The sequence below is a fragment of the Vidua macroura genome, chromosome 2 (assembly GCF_024509145.1).
Source record: "Vidua macroura isolate BioBank_ID:100142 chromosome 2, ASM2450914v1, whole genome shotgun sequence".
NCBI classification, from domain to species: domain Eukaryota; kingdom Metazoa; phylum Chordata; class Aves; order Passeriformes; family Viduidae; genus Vidua; species Vidua macroura.
In genome coordinates, this window is record NC_071572.1 from 111,904,447 (window position 1) to 111,929,394 (window position 24,948).

Here is a 24,948-nt window from a genome sequence, read left to right on the forward strand (position 1 = left end):
TGTAGAACGAGAGGATAAAATAAAATCAGCGAAAAGAGAAAATAAATTAGAAAAAAAAAAAAAAGAGAGAGAGAATTGTAAGAGGCAGGGATATGGAAAAATTGCTTTTGAAGATAGTGCAGAAACAGAATTGGAAAATACTTTGGTACCATATGGTCACCCTCTACCATTCCATAATGAAGCCCTGCCCTTCACAGAGAGCAGTGCACAGGCTGTGCACACTCAGCACTGAATACTGAGATCTCTTCCTTCCAGGATGCATCAGCCTCTCACTTTCCTTCAGCACAGAGAGGAAAAGCAAAGCTTCTAGGAAGAAAATAAAACATCATGCTGTCTTCTCACAGGAAGAGCAAAAACTAGAATTAATTTGATAATTTGGATGTTTTTCACATCCACATGGTTGCACTGAATTAAGTGGTTGTGCCATTTCTGATAGGGTTTATGTTTCAGTTCCCTAAAGCTTGCACTTCTTATGGATGAGTTGTTGTTGACCTGAGTTCAATCCTTTCCATAAAATCACTTGGGCTGTAAAAGTAATGCCCTGCCCTTCTTCACAAACACTGGAAAAGCATTCAGCAGGGTAATAAAGATTCAGCGGAGCTTGTAGATGAAAATTAGGAAGATGAGGCACTTATGATCAACTAGGCTTCACAACTACCCACAGGGGCACCAGAGGCAGCATCACTAGCCGTGTAAAGTGTCTCTGAACACACCTTTCACCCATGGAAAATGTTGTCTTCTTGCTGCCACAGCCCTTGTGCAAAACCCAGTGAACAAGCCTTGCTCTGTTACCTCTGGTTCTGCAGCAAGCACTGCCTTTGTCCTTCCACCCGTGCAAAATCTCATTCCTTTGCAGCCACTGTGGGTACAGCTGAAATTATATTTTGCCCAGCCAGCAAGAGACACCACAAAGCAGCCCATAAGCAGAGGATAGAATGTGTCTCTCAGGAGAACAGCAGTATGCCAGGTCCTTCCCAGCCAGGGAGCAGGGCTCCAGTCACAGGGAAAGGGGGTTGCAAAAAGGGTCCAAAACGTGGCTGGTGGGTATTCACACTCATACCATTGTTAAATACCCTCATCTCACATCACATTCATTCCTAAAAATGAATACTGATTTCCTAAGCCCAGAAACTGGGTGATTGGAAGTCCATTTGGTGGAGGCAGAGCTTACAAAAACTATTCCTTAGACTTTATCCTCCTTTGTCCAGACTGACAAAGCCACTGACTGTTGTGGCCACCCATCTGAGCCATGGCACACCCAGAGACAGCAGCATCCCCACAGGGATCTCACTGCACCACCTTCCTTCCCTGCTGGCATACAACAACCAGAAAATGGGCATGGTTTACAAAAGACATGTGAATGATACAGAAGATTTTTGAGTTTATGTTGGTCTCCAGTCCCAGCATTCCCAGATCTTCTTATATGGTTTCTCACCACCCTTTGAGGGGAGAAAAAAATGCCCACAATAAATTTCCCCCAGCCCTTCAATATGAGAGAGACTAACCTCGTAACTTGCATTGTAGGCAAGCCTTCAAAAGCAGGGAGATGAATGTTTTCCCTCCCAGAGTTTAAAGAGGAGGAAAAGCCTTCAGTAATTTATTGATTTATAAGGTATATTTTGTGGAAGCTCGAGCAAGTCCAAAACCAGAATAGGGATCAGTGAGACTCTCAGTCCAACTATAATTCTACTGTTACCATCTCATTTCTATCTCCTTTCCCTCCTCCAAGCCTTGCAAAGGAAAATAGCTTCAGACTAAAAGTCCTATATCTTCTGAAGGCTCATCCCCTTGCTTTCTTGTGAAGAACTGTAGAAAAGCCTTTCTGAGAAAACTTCAAACCAGACACCAAACAGAGACAGAAAAACTGCTCTTTCAAGCTCAGAAAGTTAAGGAAAAGGCTGTTGCAAATCAAGACTTTCAATTAAATTTTCTCCAGTCAACAAACCATCAGTCTATCTTCTTCTTCTTGAAAGATTATCTTATCTAACAAATGATCAGTTTAAACTTGAAACTCACATGCAGTATAGAATGGCTGAAGTCTGAAAGTACCAGAGGAATCATGGAGTTGGGTGAGTATGTTATTAATTACCCCTTTCCCTGAAAGTAATTTCATTTTCTTTTTATGAAATATAATACATAAAACTGTGACAAATAACTAAGTTCTTTCTAATTGAGGAAGTATCAGGAGAAGCAGCAGGGTATGGATTTTGTTCACATGCCAAAAGCATGGTATATGAAATGTCATTGTGAAGTTCCAAAAACACTGAAGAGTCTTGCTTGGCAACTGGTTAGTTGGGGGAGATATTTATCTGCTTAACTCTCTAGGAGTGCTGAAAGTTTTAAGTGAAATTCAAAATCATCTTTCTACCACGATTCCCTCTCACACTTTTGCAAGACAGGGTGATGAAATCCTTATTTTGTGAACTTTAAAGAAAGACAAGAGATTACCAAGAGATTTTTTTTTTTAGCTACTGTACCCTAATCGTTCTGGTTTTCTGAGTTGTTTTGTCTTTAGGATTATTTACTTTATCCCTGGAATTTTATCTACCACACAGAGAATGCAATTTTTAACAGCAGAGTACATGCTCATGTTTCTATTCAGGGGTCACTTCATAGATAAAACACTTGTATGAATGCCTAAATTAATTATTAGTCACACTGAAATAACCCAAACACCCAAGCAACAAAGACAGTTTTGGAAAATGCTATATTAGGCTGGGGCCATACTGTCTTAATCTAGATATTCCCATCCTGATGATGTCACTGAGACAGGATTGGTTTTGCAAGGATAATTAATCTCATTTTCTGTGTAACATCATGAATGCTACTAACCAGTCCATCTAAGTTTGTGCAGTGTTGTTGTTAGCATCATCTCACAAATAAAACTTAGCCTGACATGTCAGTAACTTGGGCATCATCCGTATTAACAAATCCTTCTTACACAAAATTTATTCTACAATTTCTATTTTTTAAGATTTAAAACAGCAGGGTCTGTGTTAAGGTATGGGGAACTTTCCCACCTTTAGTGAAGGGCTGGACTGGATGAGTTGGAATGTCATGAAATAACTCAGATGGGTCACAGTGATGGTCTGGTACATGCAAAGCCACGCCTGGATCTTTGAACAATGCCTGGGTGAAAGGCAGTAGAGCTTCTCAGGGTGCTCCATCCCACCTGTACCAATGCATCCCACAGGAAACACGCTGCCTCCCTGGGCTCTGGTTCTAATACCACCGGATGGTGAGTAGAAATGTCTCAGGTGATGTGAACAGAACAGAAATCCAGGCTGAGCTCTATCAGTTTGACCCCTGAACGGGCAGAGTGGTGCCACACGGTCCAGCAGAGAGCTGCTGGATGGTGATGCTGCTTTCTCTCCTCCAAGGAGTGCTGTGCACTTGGGAAGCAGAGTTAAGCCTTTTGCACATAATGGCACGTGTTGCTGGGGTCCCTCCGCTGTCATGTAAAAATCATGAATGTTGCACCAGCTGTGCTTTGATTGCAGGGTTTTTCAAGCCCATTTTCCCTTTCCCTTACGCTCAGCCTTTCCAGCTTTGATCACAATGCAGCACAGCTAAAGGCACCTGAGAAACATTGCTAGGCAACAGATGCTGCAAAGGACAGCTTCCCCTCCCCTCACACCGAGGTGGCAAGAGACCTTACAGTGCTCCAAGTTGCCTATCACAAAATATTCAAGGTAAAAGCTGCTTAGTTTTATGAAGGTGGTCAGTTGAAGCAAGAAATTACTTTGAAAGTAGGAGCTGAAAACAACCTGCAGTAGGAAAAAAAAGGAAATTCAAGAGAACCATGATGGGAGACAACAAAAGGCAACCTTAATAAGGAGTTATTAGATGTGTGGGAGCAGGTGGAGAATATGTGGAATGAAATTAGCAAAACACACGTACAAAACAGAGTTGAAAACTTCTGCGTCAGCATAAATATATCTATGCTTAATGTACTGTCCTTGTTATAAAAGTTGATTTATTGCTGAAATTCTGGTTAGTGTTCATTTTACACCACCGTATCAAAAATTATGTCTTCCTTGAGGAAACCAATACTATTGCTGTGTTTTTCTTCTGAATTACCAGAGTACTTCACATTCATTCTTGCTCAGTCCATAAATGTCATCCATGGAGTAAATAGAAAAGTTTCATTTCATCACCATTTAGGAGTGAATATAGAAGCTACATAAAGCCACATAAATCTTTATAGAACACAAATGGGTATTTCACCCAGAATATAGCTTGAAAGACACATATAAACAGAAAATGGTACATACTAAGCAATGCTAAGTAAGCAAAGAGAATGTTGCATCTGTCTAATGAGAGTTTTCTTTAGGACAACAGAAAACAAGCTGCTAGAATAACCTGACCTGGAAGCTGTGAAGCACAGTGCAGTACCACATTTAGGAAATGTGTTTTTCCTTCGTTTGAATCTTTGATTGCTCTTTTAAATGTGTAAATAGGCTTGCCCAGTAGGATGAACAGTGGCAACGAAAACAGATGTTAGGTATGAAGAACCAACACAAAAGTACTGAGCATCAAATTAAGCTGTGTGTTAGAAATTAACAAATGCAGACTTACAGTGAAAATTAGACTTGGCAGAGGATATTAAAGTAAACTGGGGAGAATGGAGTTACTGTGCAGGAAGGACAGAGATTAAAGATAATCTAGGTACAGCCCAAAAACTGGGTAAATACTCTGTGCCTCGTTTCAATCAGAGGAGATGATGCTGAACATGGAACAAGAGGCAGAATGGCTAAGGGGAATCAGGTTAGGAAAACTGCTAAGGAGCTTATTTGGTCTTTTGAGACCAAATAATCATCACAGCAGAATTCTGAAAGAACAGGATGCAAAATAGCAGGTAGAGCAAATACTTTCAATAATTCTGCTGTGTCAATCCATTCTTAAGTGACCATACAACTGCAAAGAGGTTGCTGAATGACTGAGTTTGCCAAAGTAACAGCTTTGGCAGATAAGCATTCTGTCAACAAACATACAGTTGAAGTAAAAACCAGAAAAGGGAAAATAATATTTTAGCTGAAGGGTAATGTTGCCATGAAAGCAAACACAACATGAAGTTAGAAGAACATATCCCACCTTCAGTGCAATGAGGTTGGGTTTGGGGAACAGTTTTCTAAGGGTAATTGGCACAGAAGTATTTCAAAATGGAGACTGATGAGTTTGGGTAATTAATTTAGAGATGAATTTGCCTGAGGTGGGTAGAAGGGAGACCATTCCTGGACCAAAACCAAGCAGGTCTGTTCTTTCTGTTCTCTCAGAAGGCAAAGGTTTCTGTTCAATGTGCTGGCATGACACAGACTGAGTTCTGCCAGTTGTTCTTGGAGAGGAGGGAGGAAATGCAAAAGTCAAGCCCTGCCTTCTGTAACAGGGGTTGAAATCCCTACTCATGACTCTACGCACGCTGCCCAGATGAGAGACACACTTAGGGAAAAGCAACCAACAATTTTCCCTCAATCAATTACTTCTTAACTTTAACAGAGTTTATGCAATTTGTGAAACCTAACCCAAATTACTGACTGTATTGAAATATGAGAATAGAATGGAAGGCACGAGTATCTTTGGATAACTACTGTTATGCTTTTCAAGTTTCAATTAAATGGGATATTCCCTCCAAGGGCTTAACCAAACTTGGGTATGTTTTGTTTGTGAACTCTTCAGCCAGCTCTCTCTGCCACTGACATCACTTTGATAAGTCCCTTTTTATTTGCTTCCACACACCCAGTTAATATATCTGACTCATTTCATAAATGCACTTTAAGGTTTCTTATTAAGGAGCTTTGCAATAGTCCAAGAGAAAAAGGGTTCTGCAAATAAAGAATAAAGTTGACTATTCTATTTTTGGAAAACAAGAGCAGTGCTAATTAGCCTGCAGCAGTCTGATGGTGAAATTCCCCATGCCCTACCAGGCAAGGTCACTGAAGTTGTGCCTGCATGTTGACACAACCTTTTAATGCATATACGCATTTAAAATAATTATTTTGCATGTCAAGCTGTATCTTCCTCTTCTAAGTTCATTTCCACTGTGTAATGGATGGCTTGAAATCCAATTTAATTCATTTTCTTGATGCAATTTTCTTCCATGTCTACTATTTTCAGTGCATATTACATTTTTACTACTTCTGAATGCATCTTATTAAGTAATAATTGCAAATATATATAAATATACACCACAAATTTCAATTCTGTAATTTCTTCTTTCAGGCAACTCTAATGTTTGTCATTTCTGAAAGCTTAAAAAAAAAATCTGTTGAATAAGTATGCACTTCAATTGTTCTTCAAGCCCACTGAACAAAGACCTTTTGTAGCTAACTTGTATTTATTTATCCCTAAAACCAATTCCATTTTCTATTGAATCTTCTTAATGTGGGATTGTTGTTTTTGTTGGTTTTTTTTTTTTGCTTTTATAACAATTGATATGCAGTTATGGAATTCAATTGGATCACAGATTTTTTTCTCAAAGCTGGAAATGAAATTTGCTAGCATCTCTTTTCACATCGTCAGAGCATCAGTTTGATGTATTTGAAACATTGCTACAAAATATAGCAAAAAACCATAGTGAAAAAAGAGAACAGGGGGCTGTGGGAAGGGCAGAGAATCTGCTCTCCTTCTAACCCTGAAGCATGAAGGGGTCTGGAGGGATGCTGGGACATTGTTACCCTATTGTTATCCCACATGGAGGAGGGTTCAGGATTTTGGCCAAAGAGGTTTTTTTTAGTTTTGCAATCCTCATATGAGGTTCCTCCTGTTTATGCAAGACCAGTTCTTTCAAAAGATTCAACTTTAGGAAGAAAATTCTGCTTTTAAATAAAGCAAACAACAACAACAACAAAAATGCAGTCTATCTTAAATCTGGCTATCTCACAGACACTAAATTTCACAGACCCTTTCATTAAAGCTGCTTTTTTCTCCAATTCTGCTTCACAGAAGGGACAGGCTGTTTATCAACATGTTTTTCATGATGCATTTAAAGGTGCTCTGTACTCAACTATTCTATTCTAAACAGATTTAACTTGATCACAATGAAAACTTCAGGAGAGGGTGGTGGTGCTTTCTACTTAATTTAAATGATGGTTATGTCTGCAAAGTGGCCATACAAGCAGCAGCAGGCAGGAACTTTACTAGTTGTTGTCTGTCAGTTATTTCCATGTAAAGTATACATTATCTGCAACTTAAATTTGGTTTGGTTTCCCCAATCTGTCAGTGCTACCAACTCAAGCTGACAAACAAGCAAAGTCCTTCTCATGCATAATTACCTTTAATGAGGAATCCTCTGGCCCAGTTGTTTCACTGACACTTGAGCATTTTTTCTTGCCAGTATTTTTTTGCACAGACAGTACAGACCAGACCTCAACAAACAATGCCAGTGACATACAAGAAAATGTTGAGCCTCTGTCAGCATATCTCCTGTGCTGGGTTTGCACACCTAAGAAAATAGTTAAAACATCAGTTTGAAAGGCAAGCAAGTAGCTGTGCCTTCGAATACACATAAATAACATGCTGAGTGGGTGGTCATTTTACATCGAAGTGGGAGATGTTAGATAAAGTCTCTTCTCAGAGCAGCTTTTGACATACCTGGGACTGAGTGCTGCTTTCACATTCATCTTACTCTGCCCTTTGCTAAACACTTGTAGCACTTCCTCTTTACCCAACCCTATGGAAAAAAAATCTAGGACAAATAAGTTTCCAGGGCTTGGAAAAAGACAATTAGTTTAGCTTTCTTCTTTAAGAAACAATGTAAATTTTAGTGCTTAAACTTCTCACTTTTGTTTTCATCCTTTTGGCCTTAGAAAGTTGGAAAGTTTTATGTGCATTGTGCAGGGGTAACAGCATGGCCTGAGCACAGGTAGAGTGCTCTTTATCTGATACAATAAGCATTTATTTTAAACTGGAAGCAACAAACTGATGATTGCTACTTAAAGAATGAAAAATGTGTTTCATAAAACACACTTTACCACATAATATTTGTCTTATATCCAACCCAGTGGGCCAGATGTTGATTTTCATTTGGATCAAAGGTCAGGAATCCCTGCCAGTGTGAGTCAGTATTAAAGCCCTCATGAGCAGGAGTGAGGTGATCTCTCAATTTTTTCCTTTTTTCATACAGGGTAACATACACCGGCTCCTGCTAAAAGTATTTACTTTTATTGTACTGCTATCTGCTTTTCATAGTAATTTATGGAATCACATTAAACACCACTCATCTAGTAGCTAGGAAAGACCCATAAATTTTGCTCTGATGAAAGACCACACACAATTGTGCCACACACAATATCTGTGAGACATTTATGTTGTACCCACTCACATCCAGAAGTCAGCCAGTCCCTTATGCCTAAGTGATTGCTTTCAGTGGCAGATGAAACTGTGTTCCCTACATCTCCAGATGCATGAATTTTTCAGCTTATTGCTTTTTTTGGAGGAAAGGGGATCAAAGTAAAGATGATGATAAATCTCTTTAACTCCATCCATATCAACATCTTCAGACATAAAGATGAAGAGCTTTAAGTATGTTTGCACAAAGATTCTTTCAGCATTATACTGATCTGCAAGAAATGATATATGTACTAGTGTCAGTACTGCAGAACTTTATAAATACACTCAAAGATAAAATTGTCAGTTAATAGCAAATAATCCTAACATTTGCTGACACAGTCAACAGAGGACTGTTTAAAACAGACAGGTTGTTATTTACAGCTGTGCCAGATGGGACAGTTTGAAATATATTGAACTGTTCTTTAGTTAACATTTAAAATATATTCTTCAACATCCTCAAATAATTTTAAGTTGCTGAGATTTTTATTTGAGTAAAATTTACCTGCAAATAGTTTTGCATTCCTGCTGTCAACTACAATTATATGTGCCTGTAAATACCAGAGAAACTGTCTACAGAAAACTCTTTCTAGAGCTCACAGAATAGAAGCATTAAACGTTAATAAATTAATACATCAATTTCATACAAACTGAGTGAACTTTGTGGGAAATTTAACGTGTTAATTTACAGCAATACATTATTTTAACATGACACCCTGCACTATGCATTGGTGGGGAATTAGTGCCATCTGTGTGTCTAGCTCTCAGACAAATGGTTATTAACTAAGCCATTAAGGAAGGGCCATTGAGATGGTGCTGTTTTGATTCAGTGTTATTTTCATATTTTTTTAGACCCTATATCTTTCTGCTATTTTCTTCCACCCTTTTTCAATATCCTCTGAGATATTAACAAAAGATTAAACAAAAGATTAACAAAAGATTAAAATTAACAAAAGATTTTAGCAGAGTGGCTGGAGTGATGGGGCAGAAACCATGGCCTACAGAGCTGTACACAGCTTTATAGCTTAAAACTAAAGGAAGAGTTAGTTTTTCTATAAAGCCAGAAGTAATCAGTAAAATACAGTTGTAGCATTGTCATCAGACCTCCAGTGAGGCATTACACAGCCAGTTCATATCTGAGCAGCAAGCTATACTGTTTTACAAGGTTTTAGAAATTTTGTTAACAGTGTTTGTGTACAGAATATGTACCTGGTGGATATACCAGGGAATGTATCTGTGTGAGATGCTTTTTTTTTCCCTCCAAAACAGGTATGTAGACTAAAGCACCTGAGCTCCATAATAACTTCCCATTGCCCCTTGGATATGATTCAGCTCAGATCTCCAGTAAGATCTCTGGGGACATCACAACTTCTGACTTTGGCTTGTCTGCTAAGACTTCTGGCAGCACTGTCAATTATTTCAAGAGGTACAGCCCAGGATCCACTGAAACCTGGGAAAAGTTAATTTTACAAACACTGAAACAGCCATTGTTAGCTTGGGCTGGATTTGAAGCATCAGCTTGAAGATGCAGCTTTAACCACAGTTCCCAATTCCCTAACAGCCCAGGGACAAGAATAAAAAATTAAAGGCACAGATAAAGGAGATAATACAGGAAATCAGCTTGCCCTTCCCTCTGGTATTCCAAGGCATCATTTTTTTGTGGTTCAGAATGCCAAAACCATGTCAGCAGGGGGTTTGGAACAAGGTCATGCTGAGGGTTGGAACAAGGACAAAGGGGTTTCTGGGGTAGTGCCTGGACTGCCCCAAGCACAGGGGCCAGGCCTAGATCCAACCCAATCCTTTCTAACCCCACAAAACCACAAGACAACTCTCTTCCCTGTGGCAGGGCTTTTTTGCTCCTCCTGGCCTCAAACTTTCAAAGAGGAGAGAAAATGGGTTTTGTTTTTAGATGCACATAACGCATCAGTACCGTGTATCAATGTGCATAAATAGAAGCCTAAAGTTTCCATTTTGATGCATGCCAGTAGCTTATGTTTCTCTCATGGCATTGCCTCAAGCATGAATTTTAGCACAGGTGCAGAACAGAATCTTTGAATTTGCATTGATATTTTAAGCACTATGTGTTCCTTTCAGAATTCTTATTGCAATTTGGATGTATGTCAAAGAAAATCCAGTGTGAAGTTGATCTAACCTATTATTTGTATAAGTGGTTTGGACAGTCACTATTTTATTAGCAGTTAAATAATTTAGCCTGTGCATTGTTTCTGCTGTTATGTGCTGGAAATACCAATTACAAGATTCTTGTAAGGGTAAACCAATATTTATTCACTTTTGGTTTACCACAGGGGTGAATGGGGGTGGCACAGTTAGCCACTGCTTTCACACAAAGTGGTTCTGGTGGGTTTGCCTTTGGGGTGGGGTTTTTTGTTTGTTTGTCTCAATACTGTGCAAATTAAAGTAGTCTCTATCACTCAGGAAGAATGTGGAGTCAGAAAACCCAGTAGACCAGCTGGAGAAATTTAAGAAGAATATTTCTTTTGTTTTATTTTCCAGCTACAGTAGCTCTAATGGCAGAAGAATTAACACATTGGATCAATAGCCAAATGAAATCTACTATTCTGGTCCTTTTTTCACTCTTCAGTAGATGAGCAGGAGAAAGGAGGAATAGGGAACAAAAAGTTTAAAAAAAAACCCCTCAGAGACCTGAAAGATGAGTTTAAGTTCTCTTGTTCTCATTTTAAAATTAAATTTGCAAGATGATTAATGCAGAGCTGTTTAGTCATGGTAATCTCAGATTTGGCAGAGTCCTTTGTGTACTGTGCACAGATCAGGAAAGGTCTATATCCAATTTCCAAAATTCTCACCTGAGATATGAACTAAATAACATACACTGTCTACTGTAGTTTAGCACACACCTTCAAAAGGGATCTACTATTAGGGAACAGATCTTTTCCAGGACTGTGAGAATTGCAGCCAGTTGCAGCAACTGCAGAGATCTGGGACAGTTACAGGCCCCCTAAAAAACTTCATTTATGGTGGCTCCTGACTGTGGTGAGGAGCTGCTGCTGAGCACAGGGCTGTAGGCTCTGCTCAGAGCTCTGACCCAAAAGTAGAACCTCAGGTGTTTGACTGCTGCAGGAGGTTTCAGAGGAGGGACCTGCAAAAAGTATGAGCTACCTAGCACCTCCTCAGCCAGGTGGACTCTGGACTATGTGTTTAAGTAGAAAATAACTCCCTTACCCCCATTTCCTCAGTAAAAAAAAGAAAATCCTAGCTTAGTAGGAGAGATTTGCCAAGTGGTATTGCTGATCCACTTTAAAGCACGCTGGATTTATCACAGCCAATCTTCAGTCCAGCCAGATATTCATACAAAAGATAGTAATTCAGCAACCATATATTTTCTATAAATCTATTTTTTTAATGAAGTTATGTCAATTGGTGCCATTGAGACAAGATTTTAGTATGTAATTTAGAAACCTATTCAGGCAGGTCATCTCACGCTCTCTTTGTAGCCAATAAAGTGAAAAAGACAAAATCCTCTCATCTGTTTCAGACATTTTACTTTCAAATGTAAAGCACTGCACCCTAGAAAGACTATTGAACACAAAGAAAATGAAAAAAAAAAAAACAAAAAACCCTCATAGTTTATACATCTTTGCATTACATGCATTCAAAGAGGAACAACAGAGCTGGGGAAGGGTTTTGAGGAGCAGCTGAGGGAGCTGGGGTTGTTTATCCTGGAAAAAAGGAGGCTCAGGGGGAACCTTATCACCCTCTGCAACTCCCTGAAAGGAGGCTGCAGCCAGGTGGGGATTGGTCTTTTCTCCCAAGTAACAAGTGACAGGACAAGAGGAAGCAGCCTCAAGTTGTGCCAGGGTAGGCTCAGATTGGATATCAGGAAAAAATTTCTTATTGGAAAAAGCTGTCAAGCCTTGGAACAGGCTGCCCACAGAAGTGCTGGAGTCACCATCCCTGGAGGTGTTTAAAAGATGTGCAGATGTGGTGCTTAGGACATGGTCTGGTGGAGGACTGGGCAATGCTGGCTTAATGCTTAAGAGTCTTTTCAAGCCTAAACACTTCTATGTGTCTACATCTAAGGAAATTTCTCTCTTCCCTGAAAGTTTCAAGTCAGCTGGAGAACTAAATTTCCATTAAAAGTAGAAACCACATCACTTCTTTTAAATGGATGGATTACGGTTATATAAAAATCACGCTCCTCTTAGAATTGTGTCACTGGAATGCTGTGTTAACTTCCTCAAGTAAAGGGACTCTTACAGTAAAAATATTCTCAGTCACAGGCTGATCTGGCTCAGGATACTTAAAGTGGAATGGGGATTTTATGAACATTTACTCCTCCTAAATAAGATTATTATAAAAATAATCAAGCCAAAAAGTTCATTGCAATGTAGCATAATATGAGAGAAGAACACTACACTAAGCATAAAGGATGTCTGGCTGATCTGAAAAACTTTTAATTTCACCACATATTCTCTTCCAGATGTAAAGATACCTCACCCATGCTACTGTCTGGGATTGTTTTAGCTTCTAGCATTACAAGTTTAATTAGTTGTTCATTGACTGAGATGGATATATGACACCCTTCAAGGCGATATTGCCACTATTGTGGCTTTTAAATAAATTTCTGACATTTGATAATCGTTGGATCTCATCTCTTGATTGCTTAGCTTCCTTGTTATTGCCCAAATTGTCTTTACTTACATTACTCCTTCAATAACTCCTACAAGAAATTCTTGACACACCAAACCATCCTTGCACAGCATTTCTGTTCACTATAAGCATTTTATTTCAGCACTTGAGTTATTAATTTTCTATGCAGCAATTAATTTTCTAGGTTTTCATGCATTTGAATTTGTAAAGCTCTGGTAAAACTCTTAAATTTTCAGATAAACTTTTCTTCACAAGGCTCTGTTTGTTTAGTACAGAGAGCTGCCCACCTCCTTCTATTATCAATGCATCTGAGTGCACATGCTCCAGTGGCAAAAATGTTGTTTAGTTGGTGCTATTTTCAGCCAGCAAAATACTTTGCAAACATTGTCTTTGGACACTGCAAGGATAAGATTTTGGAGTATCATTAGTGCCTTTAACTACAAGAAATACCAAGGAGAATAGATGGCACAAACCTTCTGAAGGAGTACAAGGTTGTGATTTGAACACTCTTCTCTCTATCTTCAGGCTGTTTGAATCTCTTCTTTCCTTGACAAGCTGTGCTTTGGTGACGCACATCAGACATAGTAACAATCCTTTTCTAATGCATTTTGAAAATATGTAGGTATTGAAAACACGTTGGTGTAGAATGGGGCTGTTCAGCTTTTATGTGTCTCGTCAGGGAGAGAAGAACATCATCTGCTCTTCCCTCCATCTTCCCATGCCTCCTCCATCCCACATTCTTTTCAGCATCCTCACAGCTCAATATTCTCCAAGGAGTGACTTGTGTTTAGTCCCTGCAAGCATATCAGATGTAGACTTGTGGGAGTCGTAGAATGTAATTTTCTGTAATCTGTCACTATTAGGGAATAGAACGGTGGCTTTTTTGGCTTTTAGTCCACATTGTGAATAACTTCAAATTTTTGCAATTAAATGTGTTTTGATTGTGCCATTTGTATGTTTACCTGCTTCTTCCCCATAACTAAACATTACCTGATAGTCTGGTTATAGACAGGAAATCAGAGCAAGGTCTGCAACATTTCACTACAAAGCTATAGGAAAAACTTCCAGATCATCCTCTAGTATAGCAGCTTGGAGTGGTGTTTTTAACACTGACTTTGTTTTTGAAAACACCTAATCTAAAGAAAAATGAGGGATGAAGTTGTTTATACAATCAGAATCTCTTCACTTTACAGTATTTCTATTATATTCAAATTCTTGGGTTTTTTTGGCTCGTGTGCATATTAAATGCCTAAAAGCTTCATAAGTCTGAGTATTGTGTCCAACTTAATTATGTTAGTTCTGCCTCTTTTTTTATGACATTAATCCAAAAGAGTGGATTGTGGATTTGGCAACCAAACCTTTGTCAGGGTTTGTCTTGCTGTTGTAATCATGATCACCAACCTGCATGGGCCACATTTTAGGTTTTATATGAGTCTCAGGAAAGACTGGAGGTTTTAATTGATCAATGAATGAGATTTATGCTTTTATCCTTAAATATGACCTTATGCTGCCCAACATGACTGGAGCTCTTGGGTTTCTATGCCAAGAGGCAATAACACATTCTCACAGAAAAAAAAAAAAAAAAGGGTGGGGGGAGATATTTTACAGTTTAGGAGATGGAATTGTTTGATCCCTAATCACTTTTTGATTGGGGATTGATAACAAGAATTCATACTATTTCCATAGCGATCATGTCAAAGAAATGGCTAAAAGGAGGAAAGTCAGGTTGCACTGGTCAATCAGCATTTGGCTTTGAGTTATTGGTGTGATGCAGGTGTGGAAGAAGATAATGACATCAGAAAATGCTTTAGGCAAGATAATTTTGGAAGAGAAAAAGACTGTTTTTAAAGATTTCACTGAAATACTATTTGGACTACTTTTCTGGTAATTCACATTTGAAAAAAGTAATGTAAGTTAGAATGGGTACAGAGGAAGAACAGAAAAATTATTAAAGGAATAGAAAAGTTACAAGAGCTTGGACAGTTTTGTCATGTCAAAGTTGAGAGGGAGCAAACAGGAAAATAAGATCTATTTCAAAGGCATCAGTAAAAATTCAAGTAAATACAAACTCGTAATGCATCAGATAGAACTGGAAGCTGGTCAAGGAAAAAAAAAAAAAAAAACCTGCTTTCATGCTTATCAGTGTGAAACTCTGGATCAATCTTCCAGACAAAGCAGCTGGGATGAGGAACTCTCACTCTTTGAAACATGGTTCAATCACATTATGCAGGGATTTATAAACCTAAGAATTGCTGCAGATTGAAAACAAGTCTGTACTACAGGTTCTTGAGTTGTTGTTGCAGCAGTACAGCCAAAACAATTACTATTAAAAAAAAAAATACACCTATACTGTATTAAGCCTCAGCATCAGAATTTCTTTTGTTTACCTGCCAAGAGCAAGAAAGTTCTTTCCACCTTTGACACATCATTTGTTTTCCAAGTTTTTTTTCCTCCTGCCCCAAATCCTGTGAGATTAAGTCTAGAGTGTCTTTCAGCATTCAGCTTTACTGCCCCAAGTTTGGCCCCATTGACTAGCTGCAGCTCAAAACAGGCTGTGAGTAGCATGTGCCAGCTTCCCTGCCAAAATTCAATTCCCAGGTCTAGGGACAGCAATTCCCCTGCACTTCCCTCAGGCTAAGCCAAACCATTTCAGCACCAGCTGAGAAAAGCAAAAATAAATGAAATAAAATAAAGCAGTTCACTACCTTTAACAGGAGAGAAAATCTTTTGGAGCTCTGGACAATTCTTGCACCATATCACCTACTATTGCAAGTACTTAGGCTTTTACAATATTTTGTTGGTCCATGGCTTCTGCCATTTTGCCACATATGGCCTGTCTTGGTAACAGCATTATCAAGCAATTTGCTCCTGGACTGCTTGCAAACATGCAAAGTAGATGTTTTGCAGACCTTCTAAATCAGACACCTGTGGTCAAACAGCCTGTGCATGCAGGAGGCTGGCACAGGCTTCCAAACCATTAATAGCATCTAAGAGAAATTTAATCCTGTAAAACAAATAATTGTAGATGTGGAATGTATGTTTATGTAAGTGCTCTGAAACAGCAGTTGAGCTTTTCTGAAGTTGATAGTATTTACCTCAGGCCAGGAGCACTGTTCAAGCTCTGTTTGAAAATAATTGGCAGCATGCCCTATATAACTTACTCTGAGAATTAGGTTGCTAAAACACAGTAATAGACATCAATTTCCTAATACCCTTCCAGCTCAGCATTTTTAACACCTCCCCCTTGACCAGCAGCTCTGGCTGACAATAAACTCCTGAGACCTTTTCTACTTATGAAAATGCATTGAAGTTACTCACTGCACAGAGAGCTCAGCAAGCTTCTTCCCCTCCCTTGATGGCTCTGACTGACCTTGGCGTCTCCCCAGCTTCACTTTGAAACTTCTCCTTCCCCAGGTGGCCTCCAAAACCCACCTGGCCCCAGCCAGTCCCCTGACCTCCCCTCCCAGCCCACTCCATGACCTTTCCTGCCCTTGCCCATGGGGCCCAGTTGGATTCAGCTGGGGCTGATCTGCCCCCACCACATTCCTTACCTGAGTCAACCATGTAGAGCAGCAGGGAATGCACTCAGCAGACAATTTTATTGTGCTGTTAATAATTGGAATTGTTTTAGCTGAACAAAACATGCTGCAAAATGAGTAGGCAGTAATGGTAACTATTATCACTTGCACTATTCATGTGCAGTGACAAGGCAGTATGACCTAACTGCAGCTTTCCTGTAGTTCAGCTATTATAGACATCACAGCTGTGATTTCCAAGAATGGTCTTGGCAGTTTGGACATGCTGCTGCCAAAAATAATAAGTGAATTGCAAGTTCAGTGTCACAGCCAGCTTTAAATATTAATTCATCCTCTGATTTTGTTTACTAAGATCTAAGATCTCTTCTTTTACTTTTCTGTAATCACAGTCTTTGCTGAAAGAGGATCTTGGGGATGTATGCAGAAGGATTCCTTCTCAAAATAGGAATAGTTCAAAAATTAAATCACCCTACCATATAAATGGAGGAGCAAATTCTACATAAAAGCAGAATTAGTATGCTGACTGAAAGCAAACAGAGAAGGAAAAAAAAAAAAAAGAAAACAACTATATCCCTTATTTAATAATGGGTGTTCATTACAGTTTTCAAAAGTGTGATCTCCTCTAGCCACACATTATGGTTTAAAAAACATGATGCAACTCCCCAGGTGTGGGAGTTACAATATAAACTATCAAGGAAAACAATATATAAACAGATACAAATCAAAACAGAGGAAGACAATCTATTTAATCATTTACATAAGGCTGTAGTACTTTATGATTTCTCCCAAATATAATTCACTGTAATATCAGAGATTAGTTTTCTCCATAGAATAGTACTTTTAGAGGCAATCATCTACCAATTAGTATTAATTAAGATCATAAAAGTTGAAGTATTGTATAGGAAGCAACTCTCTAGGGTGAGAAACATTAAAGCATCTGTCTGCTTAATGGGTTGAATCCTGTCTAAGCACTCAAGCCCCCCTTCTATCAGCATCCACACTGGCAGTCTCTTGCATCCTGCACTCAACATGGTTCCTTTACTGCTTCCCAGGAGTTTAGAAATGGAGCCTGAAACACTGATTTCAGACATGACACTGCAAGAATTTGGACCATGTTGCACAATGTGTCTTCTGTTTCCAAGTGTTGCTGATTACTTTTAAATTCAAGACTGAAAAATACGTTCAAGCTAGGGAATCTGTGGGAAGTTGTGAGCTAGGTACATCTATTGATAGGTTCTTCAGGTCAGAAATGTTCTTTCCCCTTCTAGCAGTCCCATCCTGGAGTTCAGGGTGGTCACTCCACGCTGCAAGTATGTCCTTGGTGCACTTGTTATCAGGGGAAAACAAAAAAAAAGGAGGGAAACTGGAAAAAGAAACCAGAAAGCCTACAAATCATAACTGATGATAACAATAGGGAAGGAGATTAAACAGGATCTTTGGTAGGGGGATTTGAGCCACCATCAACCTCGGACATAATATCCAGTAAGCAACAAAGAGCTGACAACAAATGTCACAGCCCTGAGCCAGGGCAGCCAAGCCCCTCGAAGCAAGAGGTGACACAGGGTGCTGATGCCCTCAGTGTCCTGACAGGGGGTCCAGCCCTTCTGTGGAGAGAGAGGTCAGGGACAGGAGAGCAAGTTCAGGAGACAGACAGTTCTCATATATACATATACTGGAGAAATGGGGTGAAAAGATAGATCAGTTTATTTGTAGAAGATTCTAAACCCTCTAATCTGGAAAGGAGAACATCAGCCAGCAGGTTGGACTGCATGCTGGGTGGAAAGTAGTGAGGAAGATGAAAGGGGAAAACAGCAAAAAGAAGCAGCAGCTAATGGAATCAATTTCTGAAAACGAGCCCAAAGAGTTAGAGATGCATGTCCCTGCCATGTAGAGGTCTAAATGTGTAGGAGGAGAGTGGGAGTGGGAGTTCATGCAGGCAGAATCTGATATCCAATACTGTCTCTATCTATTGTCTAAAGTTGTTGAAACCCCGTCCTAAAGAAAGCATGCTTTTACAGAGATACTCTCCTAACAAGTTCCTCACTTCAAACATGGAACAAAAGAAATTCAGGAAGAAACTTTTTCAAATCATGATGGAAGTAAACACACAATTAAAAGGTGACTGTTAAAACAGGTATCACCTGAGCTTATTTTCTTTTTCTAAATCCAAGAAACAGTGTGAAATCAATATAAAAGAGAGAAAGAGTTCATTGCTAGAAGGTCATTTAAACAAGGAGCTTCTTAAGAGATGTAAAGCAACTTGAGTATTATGTAATCCCAGTCACTCAGCAGGGTGTCAGAGACCTACTCTCTTCACTGATATCCCTCCAGACTATACCAATACCTGAAACACTGCAAAACATTTATTTATGCTTTTGTAGTTTATAGTGATCACAAAGAAAAGCCTTCCCTGGTTTCTAGGTGTTAGGAAACAAATCCTACCCAGTTTTGTGAGGCGATCTCTCCTGTAGATGCTGTTGTGAACCCACAGAGCAGAATCACAAGTTCTGGGCCTTATTTGCAGCCATGTAATCCCACTGCTCCCTGAAGAGAAAACAACACATGCAATGGAGATCAAAAACACATAATGGCAGAGACCCAGATCCCTAGAGACAAACTAACAGCAGAATAAATGCTCTGAGTCATGAAATAGCCAAAAGGGCAACTACTGACACGAAGTAAAGCCAAAGTCTGACAGAGTTTGGGCTTTTTGGCATTAGCAAAGAGGTTAAACAGTCAAAAGAAATCTTGTTAAACACCTGTTCCTTGTATTTCCTGCTGTTGCATCCAAATGTTATTTAAACTCTGTTCTTTCCTTAATTAGTTTTCAGGTTACAATATAATGTCACCCTCACAGTCAGAATCCTGCTTCTCCTTTTATTCAACCCTTTTATTGAGATCTGGAGACTCTTGGTGTCTCATTCCTTCACTCCTATGCAAATATATACATAGATATAGATACATCTAATACCCTGTTATGCATTTTCTTTATGATCTACAGTAGCTGATGTTTTTTAACATGCTATTCCTGTGCTTGTGAATAATGAGGACCAATATCCAGAAATTTTAAGACACACAATATAAAAATATTTGCTCCAAATGCTCATAACAAAAGTACCCTTTAAAAAAACCAGCTATGTCCTGCTTTCTGCTAACAAGCAGGAGAAAAAGAGGTGAAAAAGCTGCACTGATCTCTGGATGCTGAAATTGGCCAGGTCACTTAATCAAGCATCAAATCATTTAGTGTGAACATAAAGGAGAGCTGCAGCTTTCAATTCTTCCTTCAGTTTTTGAGAGGGCATGAGTTAAGTCAGAGTGTACCCAAAAGATAAGGAGGACAGGGATGAAGAGAGAAGCCTTTGGAAATTGCCTTTGGCTTTTGCCTCTTCCCTCACGCTTTCTCCCTCCCCTTTCATTCTTCCACTCATGTTTGTTCTCACTCTGAGCAGCCTCCCTTGAAACTCCACTCCTATACTGTCACCACCCAGCATTCACCCTGCTTGTACCTACTCTCCTCTCCATCTTCCTGGCACATGTGGAGCCACCTGCTCTATTTTATCATCAATCCTTCCCTTAACCTGCCAAGCAAATATGTTAGGAGGGAAAAATAAACATCATTACTGAATTCTCATTGTCAAGCTCCTTAAATGTAATCTTTGCCTGAAATGCAGCCTTCACTAGAGTTCAGCAACACCTTCCTCTTTCAAAAGCATTCATATGCTAGTGGGTTTTGCCAGCACAAGTCCTCAAGGTCCTGCACCAATTAGCAGTAAATCTTAGTCTTCAGATCAGCATCAGCTATAGGCATTCATTATGTAAGCATTACAAATCATATGCTCAAGTCTGCCAGTGCTGGAGCCCCACGTATTCCATTTGCTGCCTCAGAAGTGCAGAGTCTCAGTGTGTGCAGGGAGCCACTCTCCTCCCTCCTATTTCCCCTAAAACAGCCAGAGCAGAAAATGTGACCTTCCTCTCTGTTCTACCACTTCCCTCTGACTCCCCTTCCCAAATCTTGGCCAGACCAGACCCTCATCCTTGGGTTCAAAGATTTCAACTGTGGCTCCACCACTGGCACACCTTGAGCACGTTCTGTCTCAGCTGTTACCATCCTCATTACTAAACCAGATACTAGTCACTGCAGACACCTTTCCCGCAGCAGAAATCCTATCTGCTCAACGAGCCACGTGGGTCCTGTGGTATTTAAGAGTAAATCTAATTGCTTAGGCTCTTTGAGCACAAATCATAAACCATTATCCAGCATTAACCACATCCATGCAGACCATGGCTAGTCATGAGCCATTTGCCTTATCTCCAGCATTGCTCATCCAAACTTTTCTTTTGTGGAATCCTCCAGTCCCTGAAGGTTATGGTTAAGCTGAGGGTTAGCAAAATCCCCCTTTCTTGCCCAGCACTGTTCCATTGCTGTGCCCTCTTTCCTGTGTCTCTTGCCCTGCAAAGTAGCTTGAGAATGAGTTGAGTAAGGCAGAAGAAAATCTTGGCTCAGGTCACTCCTTTCCAGGCAAAGAAGAGCAGCCATGGGTGCATTTTTCCAAGCCTACTTCGTGTTCCAGTCCCCACAAGCAGATCAGATGCTGCCAGAGATGGAGATGGCACCAGTTGCTAGGAGCAGTTTTGAGGCAGTCACAATCTTCACAGGAGCCACCCTGGGGCAAGTGCCAGACCTCCTTTGCATCACATGAGGTGAGATACAACAAGACTATCAGCTTGCACATCTCTGTAAACACACAGCCAGGTGTTCCAGTCTTGACAAGTGCCACATTGGCTAAGAGAGGCTTCAAACAACAGGGTCTGTCTAAAAACCCTGTGATCTTTCCTGTTTCAATCTCCTTGCTTGGAGGATTTGATATTTTAAGACTATTTTCCTCCCGGCTAGCTGAGCTTGCAGCTCTGCCTTAACTCTCCAGTCAGGATAATGAGACATTTGGTTAGACCTCACCATTTCTGGCTGAGGTTGTACCTTGCTCCAACACTGCAAACTATTTTAAGAGGTGGGAGAAGGGTTTTTAGGAAAGGGAAGCATTATTCATGATTGAAAAGTAAGCAGTTCTGTCTTCAGAAGCCATGGGGGGAGGATATGAGCCTGAGGTTTAGGACAGGAAAATAATGAGATGAAACACTTATCTGCCTTTTCACTATACATCCAGCTTTCTTAAAGATGTTTCTTTCTCTGAGGGAGTCTGAATATGAAACTCTGAGATGTTCTGCACATTTTTCCTTTACCTCACGGCTCTTATTTTTGCAGCATCAAATCTTGGTTTCAAATTCTTGAACTGCCCATAAACAATAGTGGAAAATTTATGGTGGAGTAAGCACGATATAAAAAATTCATTTCATAAGAATATAAAAGCAAATATTCTATTACTCCCCCAAAAAATGCTCTGTGTGCACTTCAATATTTTCAATATAAAACTGATTATCTAATCTTCTGCATGAACAGTTGTACTTAAAATCAATAGCATTTTTCCATTTTAAAACGTTCATGTTTTGAACTACCTGTACGTTCCTATCATTTGCAATGTAAAGGGATGCTGAGGACAATGAAAAATTTGTTTTCTGTTTGCTGGAACTGAGTGAAAGATCCAATTTCAAGTATGGTTAGTTGCAGTAGCTTTGCCTACCTTCATCCCCTCCACTGCACCCCTCATTCCAGCCTCTTGTCCTTCTCTGACCTCTCCTTGCTTACTGCCTGTTCTTGTCCCTGGCAGGGGGGTTGGAACTCGATGATCTTTGAGGAACCCAAGCCATTCTAGGATTCTACTGAATGTCCTATTCATTAGTAGGACAGGCAGGAAATGTCCTGCCATTGGTATTTGTCTGCTTTGAAGAACATCTATAACTTCTTGACAGATTGTGTGGATTTTTCCATTAAGAAAGGAACAGATTTACTCACTTCTTTAAAAAAGCACTTTCATCCATTGTTGCTACCTACAGCTTCTTCAAGGCAGGTACTTAAATACTAAGAAGTTTTATGTCCTAAAAGTTTCTAACAAGCTGAAAGCACTTCTGCAGGTCTTGTTCTCAGATCCGTATCTCCTCCTCTCTCTTCCCTTTCCCTATTGTTAGATGCTCGGTTTCTCAGAAGTGCTATACATGGTGAATTGATGAGCTGTATCTTGAAAATTCCCAACTTTTCTGTAATACACATCTTCTCCAGAGAACTGGCAAGCCTAAAAAGTTTAGCTGCAAATACGTCAGCCTGAACCAAAGAGGCGCAGATTGAAGGCAGTGACTCACTAGCTCACGATGGAGTGGCTTTGTGCACTCAGGTTTTTCCCACATTAAACAGTTCTAGGAGAAAAGTTGTGGGGCTGGAGACTATTTTCAGGTTTTTGCTTATGTGAAGACTTCTGCTCTGTATTAGCCTCTGGTTTTGTACAAAACCAAGTAAACCTAGTAAACCTTTTTCACAAAAAAATATAGTTAATAAATTCCTTACTCTATCATCCATTTTTTTCTTGGAATTTGCCAATATAGGCTCAAGTGTGCACAGATACCACCACCAAGTCCACAAAGGAAAAAATAAAATTTCTGTAAGAGAGAGTGATCTAACAAATGTGCACATTTATTTAAGCCTGGAGAAACTGGATGAGGTGCAAGTGACCATCCTTAACATTGAAAACTTATCTGGTTTCTGATCCATAGTGAAAGAGAGCACTGGCAAATTTCAAATCTTTCCACAGAGAATGGACAACAGATAGTGCAGCTATCTCAGCAACTGGAGCAAATTAAAAATAAAGTGGTTTCACTCACAGTAAAAGTCGAGCCATTATGAATTTGCAGCCTGTAGTTGGAGAGGGGTGAATGAATGCTTTGTCTCAGAATAAATAATAGCAGCAATGGTCTGTGACTTACATTGGAATACAGTAATCACCATGCTGGATCACAGTGGTACCTCACCTTTAATCAAAAACAGGCAGAACGCTAAACTGGCCACCCTGGGCTGGAAAAGGACAAGGAAGAGAAGAGCATTTTCTACATTTGGTACTAGAAACTGAACTGTGTGATTTTCGAGGCCAGCACATAATTTTTAAACTAAACCCTACTGTGAAATGTGGACACTTTTAATGGATAGAAAGATACAGTTTAGTACACAATTCAGCAAAAGATTTTGGAGAGCTTTTTTCTGAAAATATTTTAGAGAAATCTAAACATCTTTACCTAAATCTGTGGTCTCTCTAGTTGATAAAGTTTTTATCCCAAATGTAAAACAAAGCTGGCTATTTCTCCCTCCACTGTCTTTTAAATAGAAATGCAATTACTTTTGAGCAACTTTCAGGTACAAAGCCAAAATAAAGAGTGCACAGCATTTTCAAAATTCCCTTATTTCTATGGCATTAAAAATTGATTTCTTCATAAAAGAAGTCCTATTTTTCCTCATTTAATTACAAACCTCTCTACAATGTTCTCAAATACATCAATAGAAAACACTCTATGTGCAGAAAGTTAGAAGTGATTTATAACTACATATAAAAATGATGTGCTTGAGATGTAATCTCAGCCAGGCTGCCAGTGAATTTTCCTAAACAGATCCAGCTTTTCGATATGGCTTAAAGATTGGAGTGCTGAAACAAAATGTAATTTAGCAGAATGGAGAGCAATTCTTTGACTGTACATCACCATTAAACACATCTGTTTCAAAAGGTACCTCTGGCAGCAGCTTCCTTTGGAGCTGCATTCATCAGGGCCTCACAAACACCAGCCAGTTTTGAAAATATTGTGTAGAAGTTGAGATTCTTAAATTGAATTTAACTGAAAGCAGCAGTGAAGGATAATATAAACATTTATGTTAGGTCTACAGGTCTTCTCTGGAAGAAAAATATAATCAAGTACCTTTAGTGGTCCCCTGCTGTATCCATCACCATTTCTGTGTTTCACAACTAGAACTCTTCCCCAAAAACTCTTCCAGCAGCAGCACCTGCATCAGGAAGAAAGGAGTTTAATAGCCTTAACACATTTCTGCAAGCCAGCATGGTGTCCTGAACCCCAAACTCTGAGAGTAAAGATGAACCAACACCAAAGTTGTCTGTCTCCAAAGGGTTGCCAAGCCACTGATAAAGCTTATGGCAAGATTCCCTTTCATTTTCCAAGAACTTTGTCTCTTTTAAGTCTTGCATCACCAGTAGCTATATTTTAAAAGAGAATTACTATTTCAGGAAAGTTTGAACAACTTTGTTAGAAGAATGTTACACAGGACTGAAGGGCTGCCTGCTCTAGAGACATGACCTTTTGATATGTAAGACATTTGTCTGTGAAAGACACAGTCTGTTACACCAGTCCAGAAACAACATACACATTTTTTTAATCCCATACTTAGTCCTCTGTCTGTTAATTCCTGTTTTTCTTCACTGGAAATGCTCTGATTGAGTGATTAAATGGCAAGAAAAAGAACTCATCTTAGCAACAGAGCTTTTGCAGAAAGATACTGGTGTACATCATC

General features: G+C 39.5%; 1 long non-coding RNA gene across 1 annotated transcript in view; it reads right to left on the reverse strand.

Annotated features, from left to right (window-relative positions):
- Positions 1–24,413, reverse strand: part of LOC128820854 (uncharacterized) — a 37,231-nt gene extending 12,818 nt beyond the window's left edge. Inside the window, exons 1-2 of the long non-coding RNA XR_008440987.1 lie at positions 24,342–24,413; positions 18,933–19,034 (exon numbers count right to left, since the gene is read on the reverse strand). This is a non-coding gene — a long non-coding RNA (uncharacterized LOC128820854). The remainder of the gene's footprint in view (positions 1–18,932; positions 19,035–24,341) is intronic.
- Positions 24,414–24,948: the final 535 nt, after the last annotated feature.